Below are 14,685 nucleotides of genomic sequence, written 5' to 3'. Positions count from 1 at the left end.
ATGCATGATTAAACAAGTTAACCGGATGTTTAATGCAGAACAAGGAAAAGCACTTTAAAAGGCCATGTTTGAGTTTGAAATTTGAATCTTTGATTCAAATTGGTTCAAAGCCTTCTGGTCTTAGTTGCATTAGCCCAACACACTCATATTGCTATGTTTCATGCATGCATCATATTGTTGCACATTGTTTGGTGATGGTTGTGTATCGGTGTTCTTTGCGGCAGGTTCTGCCCCCGAGGAGTACCGTGATTACCCTAACGAAGAACCGTATCAGTGCATCGAACCATCAGGCAAGCAACCAACCATTTGATCATATCGATACAATGCCATGTTCTCGCTCCTGCTCTCTTTTACTGCATTAAGACAACGCGTTTCAAACTGCTGTGTGCTACGGTAGTTGAACCCATTTCCTCTGCATGACCTGTCATTGCCACAATAACTAGATGAAACCCACTAGCCTGTGTAGGAGTTGATTGAGCCATATGTATGTGTTGTTCCTACCTTGCTATGCCTGCTATGCCTAGAGTCGTGTCAGGTCTGGTTCATCTGGGTGATGGCTAGAGTGAAATGATTATGTCGGTAGTGAGAGTGGTGTGGTGAACATGATTTGGTAAAGGTATCGATGAGAGGCCATGTAGGAGTACATGGTGGGTTGTTTCATCGAAGCCGACCTTAAGCACTGAGATCTGTATGTGTGATTTAAGATACAGCTACTACCATGCATTGGGCCCTGAAATATGACCCCGCTCGACTTCTTATTCACCCTAGCTCTCTGTTCAGGAGTTGCAAGTAGTTTCTGGTGTTTGTAGCCTACTGGAGGCCGTGGACAGCGCTGACTGTAGGGGTGGGCTGTGATGCGGTAGGTACGTGGCCGGGTGTACCGAATACCCGTTAGGTATCTCGGGAACCCTGTTCACATCATTCGGGGCCGTATGGGAAACCTCGGCTGGACTCCCTGCGGATGGAACCTGGATAGGCGATAAACCTGGACTAGAGGCTTAAGTGTTTAGGTAGGTCGTGGTCTACACCCACGTCGACTTTCGCTTGAAGTCTGCCGAGCACATGTCGTGTGCAGACGCTAAGTGGTGGAAACATGTATGAAGAAGTACACCCCTGCAGGGTTATCATGATCTATTCGAATAGCCGCGTCCGCGGTAAAGGACTACTTGGTTGCCTATACAGTTCATAGACAAGTAAATGGAAACTACTAAAAGCCTCAAGATAAGTGTGAGTGCCGAGGATGGCTCTTCCGTAGGAAGACGGAGGTGGATCCTCGGTAGTGTATTGAAGTGGAGAGTAGCGGACTCGTGTGCGCAAAACCATTTCAAGTTGGAGTCTCGTAGGTTAGCCTAGCCAAGAGTCAAAGCTGGCTTGCTGCAATAACTCCACCAACCCTTCTTGATAATATGCATGTATGTAGGATCTGATGTAAGTCTTGCTGAGTACCTTTGTACTCATGTTGCTATAATTTACATTTTTACAGAAGACGCTGCAACCCCTTCTGATGGGTTCTATGTAGACGTTGACATCAATGAGTAGGCTAAGGCCCAGGTGGTGATCCTGAGCTTGTGAAGGACCACGTAGTATAGCTAGGCTTTCCAAGCCTCTTTTATTTTACTAGTTGTCTGTACTCAGACAAGTTACTTCCGCTGCTGGTTTGTATGACTGTATGACTTGAATGCTGGGTCGTGTGACCCGTACCTGTGTGTATGATTATGTATGGCTCCCTGAGCCTTAAATAAAGTACTTGTGTCGTAGAGTCATGTTGTGATGCCATGTTGTATTTGCACATATCGAGCATACTGTGTGTATGCTATTGAAATGCTTGGTATGTGTGGGATCTGACTATCTAGTTGTTTATCTTTAGTAGCCTCTCTTACCGGGAAATGTCTCCTAGTGTTACTACTGAGCCATGGTAGCTTGCTACTGCTCTGGAACACTTAGGCTGGCCGGCATGTGTCCTTCTTCGTTCCGGTGTCTGTCCCTTCGGGGAAATGTCACGCATTGAGTACCGGAGTCCTGTTAGCCCGCTACAGCCCGGTTTACCGGAGTCCTGCTAGCCCAGTGCTACAGCCCGGACCCTCTTGCTGATGACCGACACGTTCGAAGCTGGGTCATGGATGCCTGTCCCTGTAAGTCTGTGCCACTTTGGGTTTACAACTAGTCATGTCAGCCCGGGCTCCTTAACATATGGATGCTAGAGACACTATCATATACGTGAGCCAAAAGGCGCAAACGGTCCCGGGCAAAGGTAAGGCGACACCCGTGGGGATACCGTGCGTGAGGCCGCAAAGTGATATGAGGTGTTACAGGCTAGATCGATGTGTCATCGAGTCGGGGTCCTGACAGCGTTGGCATCAGAGTCGGACTGCCTGTAGGTTCTCCAAGCCAAACTGGTCGATGTTGAGTCTAGAAATTCTTTAGTTATATGTAGGGGAATTGTTTGTGGGTTGGAACGTAAGGCTCTTTTTACTCCTTTATCTTGTGACATTCTGATCTGAGTCAGTCTATTCTTCCACCGGGGGTTAAGGAATTAAGATCTATTCTCTCTATCAGGATCACGTGTTCTAATCAGTAGTACCTTATAGGTTTGATGGTTACAAGCCTAGTTCAGTTCTACTACCACATTATGTTGCTAGGATGGACTCAGAACTTTGATATGATGATGTTGAGTGTGAATGTAATCCTTTGTCAAATGTCTCAAAATCCTTCTTGAGCATTTACAGCTGTTATGCTGCCGAAATTTTGCTAGAAATTCTAATGCCTTTGCATTATGGTTGTGTTTTCAGATGGCCACTCGCGACCTCAATCAAGTGGTTCGCCTGACTCGATGCCTAGATGTACCCGGTCATACAGCCATGTTGGTCAGGGTAATGACTGAGGCTAGATACCGTTGGTATCCTGAGTACACGGTCGAAGAGCAATTCCGAGACTTTAATCAAAGCCAGTATCTCTGCACTGTCAGGATATTTCCATCTTATCCTGGGTCCACCGAGCCCCTTCACTGCTCCTATGGACTCGGGGTTACTATTGAGATGGCTGTGCAGGACGCCGCCTACTCTATGATGACCATCATGCGAGTCAGGTCTGGCCTATTTCGGGACTCTGACTTCCGGTATATGCCAGGGTCACTTCCGGGAGCACAAGGGTATCTCCAGGCTATCTATGCTGACCCCACTCAGGAGGATTCACGGACCCGCACTACTGCTGAGATGCTCGAGGATAAGGACCGTGAAAATCGGGCCTTGAGGTTAGAGCTCTTCAGTACCCGTGCTGACCATTGGGCCACATTGACTCGGTTTGCACCGGCGGTGCAAGCTGGATATTCGGATATGCGCGATCTCTATCCTGTGAGATCTGCTCTGCCAGACGTGATGGGTTGGCGTGATGTAGGAGGCATCACCCCACCTCGCGGTCCCCACAGGCCACCGTCTGTTGTTCCAAGACCTCATCCTAGTCCCTATGGTCCACAAACTCCGCGAGATCGTCTGTTTCCGGATGATCATGTTGAGCTTCCAGGCTATGGAGGTGACTTCTACGAGGACTACTACGGATCGGTCTGAGTTAGTAGTAGTATCACTAGTTCGTGTTAGCTGTGTCGTCTATCGTCCTGCGTGACTCGTGGGATATGACCTAGTTTGTATCGCCTTCCGGAGGTGTAGAAAAATAATGTATAGGAGCTTGGAATGCCTCCGATGAGATGTAATCCTCTTTTCACCGTAATAGTACCTTGTTTGGTCTTGTACTAAACCCTGTATGGTGTGTATGACGATGGAATAAAGAGGCAGTTTCTGTATCTACCATGTCATACGGATGATCATCTTGCATTCCGAGTTATTCCTTACATTCTGTATCCTATGTCGGAATTTTATCATCCTGACTAAATCATTGTCTTGTTTACCTAGGATGGTCAACACGCGCACTAACCCTGCTCCTCAAGAGCAGGCCGAAGGCAGTGAAGTCAGGAATGCAAATCTGCCTCATCCTCCTTCCCTAGCCGAGGTTATGATGGAAGCCGAAAGAAACAAGCGGGAGACCAACCGTTTGTTGGAGCGTATTGAACAGAACACGGCACACCATCAGAGGACTAACGTGGTGTCACTCAGTGATTTCATCAAGTTACATCCACCCACGTTCCACCACTCCGTCGAGCCTCTCGACGTTGATGACTGGCTTCGCAGTATTTCTCACAAACTGCGTTCCGCGCTGGTAGCGGAGGCTGACAAGGTCACCTTTGCTGCATATCATCTTGAAGGCCCCGCCAGTCTATGGTGGGAAAATTATGGAGCTATGCGCCCAGCGGGTCATGTCACTACTTGGGCTGAATTCAGCGAGGCTTTCCGTGAACATCCCATTCCGGAGGGTCTCATGGACCGTAAACGTGAGGAATTCTGTAGTTTCACTCAGGGCCGACTCTCTGTGGATGCTTACAGCAGGGAGTTCGGTAACCTCGCACGATATGCAACTGAGGAAGTTTCTACTGATGCCAAGAAGCAAGCAAGGTTCCGTAAGGGGCTTAGTCCTGAGCTTTGCCGCGACCTCCGTCTGCATGAGTGCACATCTTTTCAGAAACTTGTTAACAAGGCCATCAGTGCTGAAACTGGTCAGACTGATTATGATGCAACACGCAAGCATGGCCGTGACATGGGTTCCTCATCCGGTGCTGGTCCTCAGAAGCGCCGCGTGTGGGTGCCCAACACCGCCCTGCCACCCAGGTTCACACCGAGGCCATCTTTCCAGGCGCCTCGCCCTGTTCAACAGTCTGCACCAGCCAAGCCCTATGGGGGTCCAACCAACAATGCTCCTCCACGTACCAGTTCCGTGACTTGTTTCAAGTGTGGGGAATCTGGTCACTATATGCGTGAGTGTCCCCAGACCAACCCCAACCAATCTGCTAAAGCTGTTGGCCGTGGCAAGCCGACAGGGAAAGTGTTCCACGCCAAGCCGGCCACCGCTACACGTGGCCATGTCAACTGTATCTCTGCCGAAGAAGCTCAAGAGGATCCCAACGTCGTTCTCGGTACGCTCCTTGTTAATTGCCACCCGGCATCTGTTCTTTTCGATACAGGAGCCTCTCATTCATTTATATCCGAGAACTATGCTCGTTTGCATAACACCGCATTCTGTAACATGCCATCCACTATGGAAATTTCTACTCCCGGTTCTAGATGGCAGACCTCCAGGGTAAGTTATGGAAATGAAATCCAAGTCGACAGACTTGTTTTCCTTGCATCTTTGATAGCTCTCAAATTTTCAGATATTAATATCATTTTGGGTATGGACTGGATGTCAGCTCATCATGCCAAAATTGATTGCTTCTCTAGGACTGTTCAACTCACTCATCCTTCGGGGAAGATAGTCAATGTCTTGACCCGATTAGCCGAGCGACAGTTATATTCTCTTAACGCCAGCCCTTTGCCAGACCTTGAGGACGTTCCGGTAGTCCGTGACTTCCCGGATGTCTTCCCAGAGGAATTGCCAGGTGTTCCACCTGACAGGGATGTTGAGTTCGTAATAGACCTCATTCCAGGAACCGTTCCGATTGCTAGAAGACCGTATAAGATGGCACCACTAGAACTAGCCGAGCTTAAGAAACAACTCGATGAGTCCTTGAAAAAGGGTTTCATCCGACCTAGTTCATCTCCGTGGGCTTGCCCCGTCCTCTTCGTCAAGAAGAAGGATGGTACGGACCGGATGGTTGTAGATTATCGACCTGTCAATTTGGTCACAATCAAGAACAAATATCCGCTTCCCAGGATCAACGACCTGTATGATCAGCTCGCTGGATCCTCAGTCTTCTCCAAGATGGATTTGAGGTTGGGCTACCATCAAATCAAAATCAGAAACGGGGACATTCCTAAAACGGCCTTTGTTACTCGTTATGGCCAATACGAGTACACCGTCATGTCCTTCGGTTTAACCAACGCTCCAGCCACCTTTTCTCGGTTAATGAACTCAATCTTCATGGAGTATTTGGATAAATTCGTCGTGGTTTACCTAGATGATATACTCATCTACTCCAAGAACGAGGAAGAACATGCCGAACATCTAAGGCTAGTGTTGAAGAAACTTCGAGAGCACCGCCTTTATGCCAAGTTTTCCAAACGTGAATTTTGGTTGTCAGAAGTGACCTATCTAGGTCATGTAATATCTGGTAAAGGTATTGCTGTTAACCCTGAGCGAGTTCAAGCCGTCCTTAATTGGACTCCACCCGAATCGGTCAAGCAAGTTCAGAGTTTCCTTGGCCTAGCGAGCTATTGTCGTCGCTTTGTCGAGAACTTCTCCAAAGTTGCTAAACCTCTAACCGAACTCCTTAAGAAGGATAAAAAGTTTGAATGGACTCCACAATGTGAGCACAGCTTTCAGGAACTGAAAAGACGCCTGACTTCTGCTCCCGTTCTGGTACCGCCGGACTTCTCTAAGGACTTTGTTATCTACTGCGACGCCTCGCGACAAGGACTAGGCTGTATTCTCATGCAAGATCGACATGTAATTGCTTACGCCTCACGGCAATTGCACCCACATGAGGAGAATTATCCTACTCATGATCTAGAGCTTGCAGCTGTAGTCTATGCACTTAAAACCTGGCGACATTACCTCCTCAGTAATCGTTGCGAAATATTCACTGATCACCAAAGTCTGAAGTACATCTTCACCCAACCGGATTTGAATCTCAGGCAAAGACGTTGGGTCGAGTTGATCACAGATTTCGACTTAGGAATAACTTACACCCCAGGGAAAGCCAACGTCATGGCTGATGCACTAAGTCGTAAATCTTATTGTAACAACCTGATGTTACAACAAAGTCAACCGCTTCTCCATGAGGAATTTCGGAAGCTTAACCTTCACATTGTTCCTCAAGGATTTCTTTCCACCTTGGTGGCGAAACCTACTCTTATGGATCAAATCATCGCTGCCCAGAAGCGAGATAAGGGAATAGCTAAGATTAAGGAGAACATTGCTAGCGGAGGTGCTAGTTGTTTCTCCACAAATGATCATGGTGTTGTGTACTTTGAGAACCGTTTAGTGGTTCCCAAGAACCAGCATCTACGGCAGTTGATCCTTAAGGAGGCTCATGAATCTCCTCTCACCATTCATCCGGGTAGTACCAAGATGTATCAGGACCTACGCCAGAGGTTCTGGTGGACCAGGATGAAGAGAGAAATTGCTCAGTATATTGCTAATTGCGACGTCTGTCGTCGTGTAAAAGCAGAGCATCAACGGCCTGCTGGCACCCTTCAGCCCCTAGCTATTCCTGAATGGAAATGGGATAAAATTGGTATGGATTTCATTACCGGTTTTCCCAGGACCAAGAGAGGGAATAATGCTATCCTTGTCGTTGTCGATCGTCTTTCCAAAGTGGCCCATTTCTTACCTGTTCGTGAGAGTATAACCGCTAGTCAGCTGGCAGACCTATACATCTCCCGAATAGTGTCTCTCCATGGTGTTCCTTTGGAAATTAACTCGGATCGAGGAAGTCTTTTCACCTCTCGATTTTGGGAAAGTTTCCAAAACGCTATGGGAACCCGCCTTTCCTTTAGCACCGCTTTTCACCCTCAATCGAGTGGTCAAGTAGAACATGTCAACCAGATTCTAGAAGACATGCTTCGAGCCTCTGTTATCTCTTTCGGAATGGAGTGGGAGAAATGCCTTCCATTTGCCGAATTTGCTTACAACAACAGCTATCAATCTAGCTTGGGTAAAGCCCCTTTTGAAGTTCTCTATGGACGACGGTGTCGAACACCCCTTAACTGGTCAGAGACCGGGGAAAGACAATTCTTTGGCCCGGATATGATTCAGGAAGCAGAAGAGCAAGTTCGCATCGTTCGTGAAAAGTTGAAAACAGCCCAATCTCGTCAAAAGAGTCAATATGACCGAAAACATAAGGCTATGACTTTCGAGGTTGACGAGAAGGCTTACCTTCGGGTTAACCCTCTGAAGGGAACCCATCGTTTCCGTATCAAAGGCAAATTGGCTCCTCGTTACATTGGACCTTTTCGCATTCTCGCTAAACGAGGAGAAGTTGCCTACTAGTTGGAACTACCTCCGCACCTCTCCAGAGTCCACGATGTCTTCCACGTTTCTCAACTCAGGCGTTGCTTCTCGGATCCTATCCGTGGAGTGGACTACGAAACGCTTGATCTCCAAGATAATCTTACATATCGAGAGTAGCCCATTCGTATCCTCGATCAGGCCGAGCGTACCACTCGACGTCATAATATCAAGTTTCTCAAAGTTCAATGGTCGCACCATTCTAAGGATGAAGCAACTTGGGAAAGGGAGGATCGTCTTCGACTCGAGTATCCCGCCTTCTTCCCGGAGGAACCCAAATCTCGGGACGAGATTCTTTTGAGTGGGGGTGAGTTCTCACACCCTAGCTAGTCATGCATTAGAGTGTTGCATCATGTTTATTCCTTCACCAGAAACCTGAAATGGGGATGACAGAACCCCCAGTCCTCTCTGGAACCAACTAGGGTTTACTAAAAACTTCTTCAATGAACCTGAAATGCCCTTTTAAAATGCCCATCATTTTTGTCTGGGTTCAGAACCTCTGCCAAAAGTGGTGCACATTTTCCTAGGCCATCTTAGGGTTTTTGAATTAAATCATAAATATTTGAATTTGGGCATTTAAAGTTATATAAAATATTTAAATGCTCAAATATCTCCAAACTAAAATGTTTCATGTTGGAAATAATCCAACTATGGACCAGGAGTAGTTTGGTGATTTTAGGAGTAGCCTAAGTATTTTATTTAATTCAACAAAGTTGCAGAAGTATAAAAAAAACAGAAAACAGAAAGAAATGGAAAAAACTTACCTGGCGCCCAGCACCCGGCCCACCTGCCGGCCCAGCCCAGCGCCGCTCCAGCGAGTTGCTTGCCGGCCAGGCAGGCAGGCAGGTGCCCGACGGCGACCGCAGCGCGCGCCACGCACCTGCTCGCCGCCTCGCCGCTCCCCTCGCCCGGTGACGTCGTGGACCGGCCTCCCTCGCTCCCCCGAACCCCCCAGACACCCCCTCTCCTCTCCAGCTCCTCCCCCTCGCACTCCCCCGCCGTGGCCGACGCCACCATCGCCGTGCCTTCGTCGTAGCCGTGCTCCCCGCCACCCGTGCGTCCTCTCATCGTGTCCAGGAGCTCCGCCGCTGTCCACTCCATCGAGCAATCCGAGCCCCGAGCGCTCGCAACGCCCGAGTCCACCGCAACGACCTCGGCCGAACCGCCGTCGCCGGAGATCCCCTTCAACGCCGTCGTCGCTCCGGTCCATCTCCGGCCACACCAAGGGCTTCGTCGCACTCACTGTGAGCTTAGCCATCTTCCCCTCCCTTCCGTTCTTGCTCCCGAGCCGTGTAGCGACCTCCCGGAGCTCAACCGCACCCACCGCCGTGGAGCTCGTCGCCGACGTGCTCCCGGTCACCCTCCGACCACTCCACGGTGTCCATCATGCTCACCGTGTCACTTAGCACCTAGCTAGCCACTCCCCGAGCCTCACCGACCCCTCTAGCGTCAAGTTCGTCTTCGGCCGAACCCCGGTGGCCGCCAAAGTCATCGCCGGCGCCAACTCCGGCCACCCCGACCCCAACGGACTCCACCAAGAGCTGCGGCTCATCCTCAGCTCCACTCCGGTGGTCTCCGCGACCCATTTGGTGGCCGAAACGGCCAAAACCACTTCCGCCGCCGCGTCGGGCTCGCCGGCGGCTAAACGCCAGTGCAGCCGACCCGGGTTTGACCATGGGTGGGCCCTGGTTGACTCCCCTGAGTCAATGACAGGTGGGGCCCAGCCCTGTTAATTAAACAGGTTTAGTTTTAATTAAACTTCAATTAATCTAATCACACTGACACGCAGGACCCACTGTCAGGTTTGACCCGGACGTGTTCCGTTGACCTGCTGACGTCACACTGACGTCAGGCTGACGCAATAATTGATTTTCTGGAATTAATCTAATATAGGAAATTCCAGAATATAGTTTAAACTTCAAAAATTCATAACTTTTATTCTGTAACTCCAAATCAGACAAATTATATATAAAAAATGATCAAAAAAATCCAATCTATCCATCTGTACCATTTTCATGCATGATTAAACAAGTTAACCTGATGTTTAATGCAGAACAAGGAAAAGCACTTTAAAAGGCCATGTTTGAGTTTGAAATTTGAATCTTTGATTCAAAATGGTTCAAAGCCTTCTGGTCTTAGTTGCATTAGCCCAACACACTCATATTGCTATGTTTCATGCATGCATCATATTGTTGCACATTGTTTGGTGATGGTTGTGTATCGGTGTTCTTTGCGGCAGGTTCTGCCCCCGAGGAGTACCGCGATTACCCTAACGAAGAACCGTATCAGTGCATCGAACCATCAGGCAAGCAACCAACCATTTGATCATATCGATACAATCCCATGTTCTCACTCCTGCTCTCTTTTACTGCATTAAGACAACGCGTTTCAAACTGCTGTGTGCTACGGTAGTTGAACCCATTTCCTCTGCATGACCTGTCATTGCCACAGTAACTAGATGAAACCCACTAGCATGTGTAGGAGTTGATTGAGCCATATGTATGTGTTGTTCCTACCTTGCTATGCCTGCTATGCCTAGAGTCGTGTCAGGTCTGGTTCATCTGGGTGATGGCTAGAGTGAAATGATTATGTCGGTAGTGAGAGTGGTGTGGTGAACATGATTTGGTAAAGGTATCAATGAGAGGCCATGTAGGAGTACATGGTGGGTTGTTTCATTGAAGCCGACCTTAAGCACTGAGATCTGTATGTGTGATTTAAGATACAGCTACTACCATGCATTGGGCCCTAAAATATGACCCCGCTCGACTTCTTATTCACCCTAGCTCTCTGTCCAGGAGTTGCAAGTAGTTTCTGGTGTTTGTAGCCTACTGGAGGCCGTGGACAGCGCTGACCGTAGGGGTGGGCTGTGATGCGGTAGGTACGTGGCCGGGTGTACCGAATACCCGTTAGGTATCTCGGGAACCCTGTTCACATCGTTCGGGGCCATATGGGAAACCTCGGCCGGACTCCCTGCGGATGGAACCTGGATAGGTGATAAACCTGGACTAGAGGCTTAAGTGTTTAGGTAGGTCGTGGTCTACACCCACGTCGACTTTCGCTTGAAGTCTGCCGAGCACATGTCGTGTGCAGACGCTAAGTGGTGGAAACATGTATGAAGAAGTACACCCCTGCAGGGTTATCATGATCTATTCGAATAGCCGCGTCCGCGGTAAAGGACTACTTGGTTGCCTATACAGTTCATAGACAAGTAAATGGAAACTACTAAAAGCCTCAAGATAAGTGTGAGTGCCGAGGATGGCTCTTCCGTAGGAAGACGGAGGTGGATCCTCGGTAGTGTATTGAAGTGGAGAGTAGCGGACTCGTGTGCGCAAAACCATTTCAAGTTGGAGTCTCGTAGGTTAGCCTAGCCAAGAGTCAAAGCTGGCTTGCTGCAATAACTCCACCAACCCTTCTTGATAATATGCATGTATGTAGGATCTGATGTAAGTCTTGCTGAGTACCTTTGTACTCATGTTGCTATAATTTACATTTTTACAGAAGACGCTGCAACCCCTTCTGATGGGTTCTATGTAGACGTTGACATCAATGAGTAGGCTAAGGCCCAGGTGGTGATCCTGAGCTTGTGAAGGACCACGTAGTATAGCTAGGCTTTCCAAGCCTCTTTTATTTTACTAGTTGTCTGTACTCAGACAAGTTACTTCCGCTGCTGGTTTGTATGACTGTATGACTTGAATGCTGGGTCGTGTGACCCGTACCTGTGTGTATGATTATGTATGGCTCCCTGAGCCTTAAATAAAGTACTTGTGTCGTAGAGTCATGTTGTGATGCCATGTTGTATTTGCACATATCGAGCATACTGTGTGTATGCTATTGAAATGCTTGGTATGTGTGGGATCTGACTATCTAGTTGTTTATCTTTAGTAGCCTCTCTTACCGGGAAATGTCTCCTAGTGTTACTACTGAGCCATGGTAGCTTGCTACTGCTCTGGAACACTTAGGCTGGCCGGCATGTGTCCTTCTTCGTTCCGGTGTCTGTCCCTTCGGGGAAATGTCACGCATTGAGTACCGGAGTCCTGTTAGCCCGCTACAGCCCGGTTTACCGGAGTCCTGCTAACCCAGTGCTACAGCCCGGACCCTCTTGCTGATGACCGACACGTTCGAAGCTGGGTCATGGATGCCTGTCCCTGTAAGTCTGTGCCACTTTGGGTTTACAACTAGTCATGTCAGCCCGGGCTCCTTAACATATGGATGCTAGCGACACTATCATATACGTGAGCCAAAAGGCGCAAACGGTCCCGGGCAAAGGTAAGGCGACACCCGTGGGGATACCGTGCGTGAGGCCACAAAGTGATATGAGGTGTTACAGGCTAGATCGATGTGTCATCGAGTCGGGGTCCTGACAGAATGACCTGCCCGGCGTCGGGTAGCCGGTGCGCTATGTCTGCGGCCAGGTATCCGGCCGCCCGAAGATTCTGACGTGTTACTCCTTGACGGTGGAAGCCACCCACTTGCCTCCTGCTCCGGACATGTTTAGTTGTGCGGAGAAGACTTGGGCTTGGGCACTGGAGCTCGAGGGGGCAAGAGTGGGCAAAGGAGGAAGAAGGCGTGGGCGAAAATGGGGAAATATTATCCCTTTATAGAGGCGCCGAAAGCGGTGCGCCTCCCCACTTGCCCGTTGGGAATCGCCTGCTTCCCAAGCGCCACGATTGATGGCGTGGTGGGATTACCCATACCTGTATTGATGAGAATCCTGTGATAAGGGGACACGATCTCTGCTTTGACAAGACGTGTCAAAGAAACCGCCTCGCAATATGCGTTGTGGCTGGTTGTGGGAAAACGGTTCGAATTATGATTTGACCGTAATAACATGTCACGTCGTCTAAAAAAGTTGTCAGCAGATTGCATTTGTGAAATATCATTCTCTCTACAGCGGTGTGTAAAGATCATTTTGTGGATCCAGACACGATTCAAGTGTTCGATAATTACTTTGGAGTATTCAGAGAAGGAACCCGCCCTGCAATGCCGAAGACAAGACTGCGCGCCGGACTCATCGTCATTGAAGCCTGGTTCAGGGGCTACTGAGGGAGTCCTGGATTAGGGGGTATCCGGACAGCCGGACTGTGTACAATGTCTGGACTATTGAGGCGTGAAGATACAAGACTCAAGACTTCGGCCCGTGTCCGGATGGGACTCTCCTTGGCGTGGAAGGCAAGCTTGGCGATCCGAGTATTGTGTTTCCTTCCTTGTAACCGACTCCATGTAAACCCTAGCCCTCTCCGGTGTCTATATAAACCGGAGAGGTTGGTCCTTAGATGGCCGATCACAATTACAATCATACCATCATAGGCTAGCTCTTAGGGTTTAGCCTCTACGATCTCGTGGTAGATCTACTCTTGTACTACCCATATCTTCAATATTAATCAAGCAGGAAGTAGGGTTTTACCTCCATCGAGAGGGCCCGAACCTGGGTAAACATCTGTGTCCCTGGCTTCCTGTTACCATCAGCCTTGACGCACATATTGGGACCTCCTACCCGAGATCCGCCGGTTTTTACACCGACAACGAGGTCGGTGCAGATGTCCGGCTCAGGGCCCGGTTCGCCGATCTTGCCAATGAAAACGTGAATTCCGCCAAAGCGGACCCGGTACCCGTACTCGATTGAGCGGGCCTCGGGGCCCCAGCCTGCGTCGTTGATGTAGAGCTTGCCACGATGACTCTTGGTCATCCGGCCAACCTCGTATCCCTTGAGTCCTTCAAAGTTTCCCGTCAAGAACTCGAAACCATCGTGTGATAGCCCCATGGTGGGCGCCAACTGTCGCGGAATTAACACGTCAGATGTCCTAGTGAGAGGACTTAGTCGTGGAGCCATCGCAACGGGATTAGCTTAAAGGGGTTAAACTTGACAAAGGACACGGGGAGTTTATACTGGTTCGGCCCCTTGCGGTGAAGGTAAAAGCCTACGATCCAGTTGTGGTGGAATTGATGGGGTCTCGATGAGCAAGGAGCGAATCCGCTTTACCTATCTCTTGAGTTGTTGTTTCTTGTCCCTGAACCGCCGCCGAGTCGTCCCTTTATATACACAGGTTGATGCCCGACGGTTTACAGAATACCGAGGCCGGCTCATACATGTGTCTAGCTCGGTTTCTACCTTTCCCTAACTTACAACACAAGTTACATATCTCATGGAGGTTTATGTCTATGGGCCCTACTTCACCCTTGGGATCTAGGCCTCTAAGATTCAATAGTAAGGCACCATATTCCTTGTCTTCATGGGCTTCAATACAGATGAGCATAACCCGGACCCTCCTGGGCGGTTTATACTCAATAGTTATATCCCCAACAAGTAGCATCAAGCTCGTTGAAGTTGAAGAAGAGATGTAAGTCCTCGAAACTCACATTGAATGAACCAGTATCGTGTCGGAAATGATCTCTGTTGAAGTGGACTAGCAAACCATGAAGACCTGTTGACATTTGATCCATGCAATATTCATGTAACTTGTGGCAACTGGAGCTGCACTCATCAAAGTATTCACCAACAAGAAATAGCTGGCCATGGACGTAATTGCATACTTCAAGTACGTCTGATTTACTTTTAGCAAGCGCCAATTCTACTTCTTCATCATCCATCTCGTCAGAAATAATATTACTCCCCAATTCGAACAACCTGCTATT

The sequence above is a fragment of the Triticum dicoccoides genome, chromosome 3B, assembly GCF_002162155.2.
Source record: "Triticum dicoccoides isolate Atlit2015 ecotype Zavitan chromosome 3B, WEW_v2.0, whole genome shotgun sequence".
NCBI lineage: Eukaryota > Viridiplantae > Streptophyta > Magnoliopsida > Poales > Poaceae > Triticum > Triticum dicoccoides.
This window is presented reverse-complemented; position numbering follows the sequence as displayed.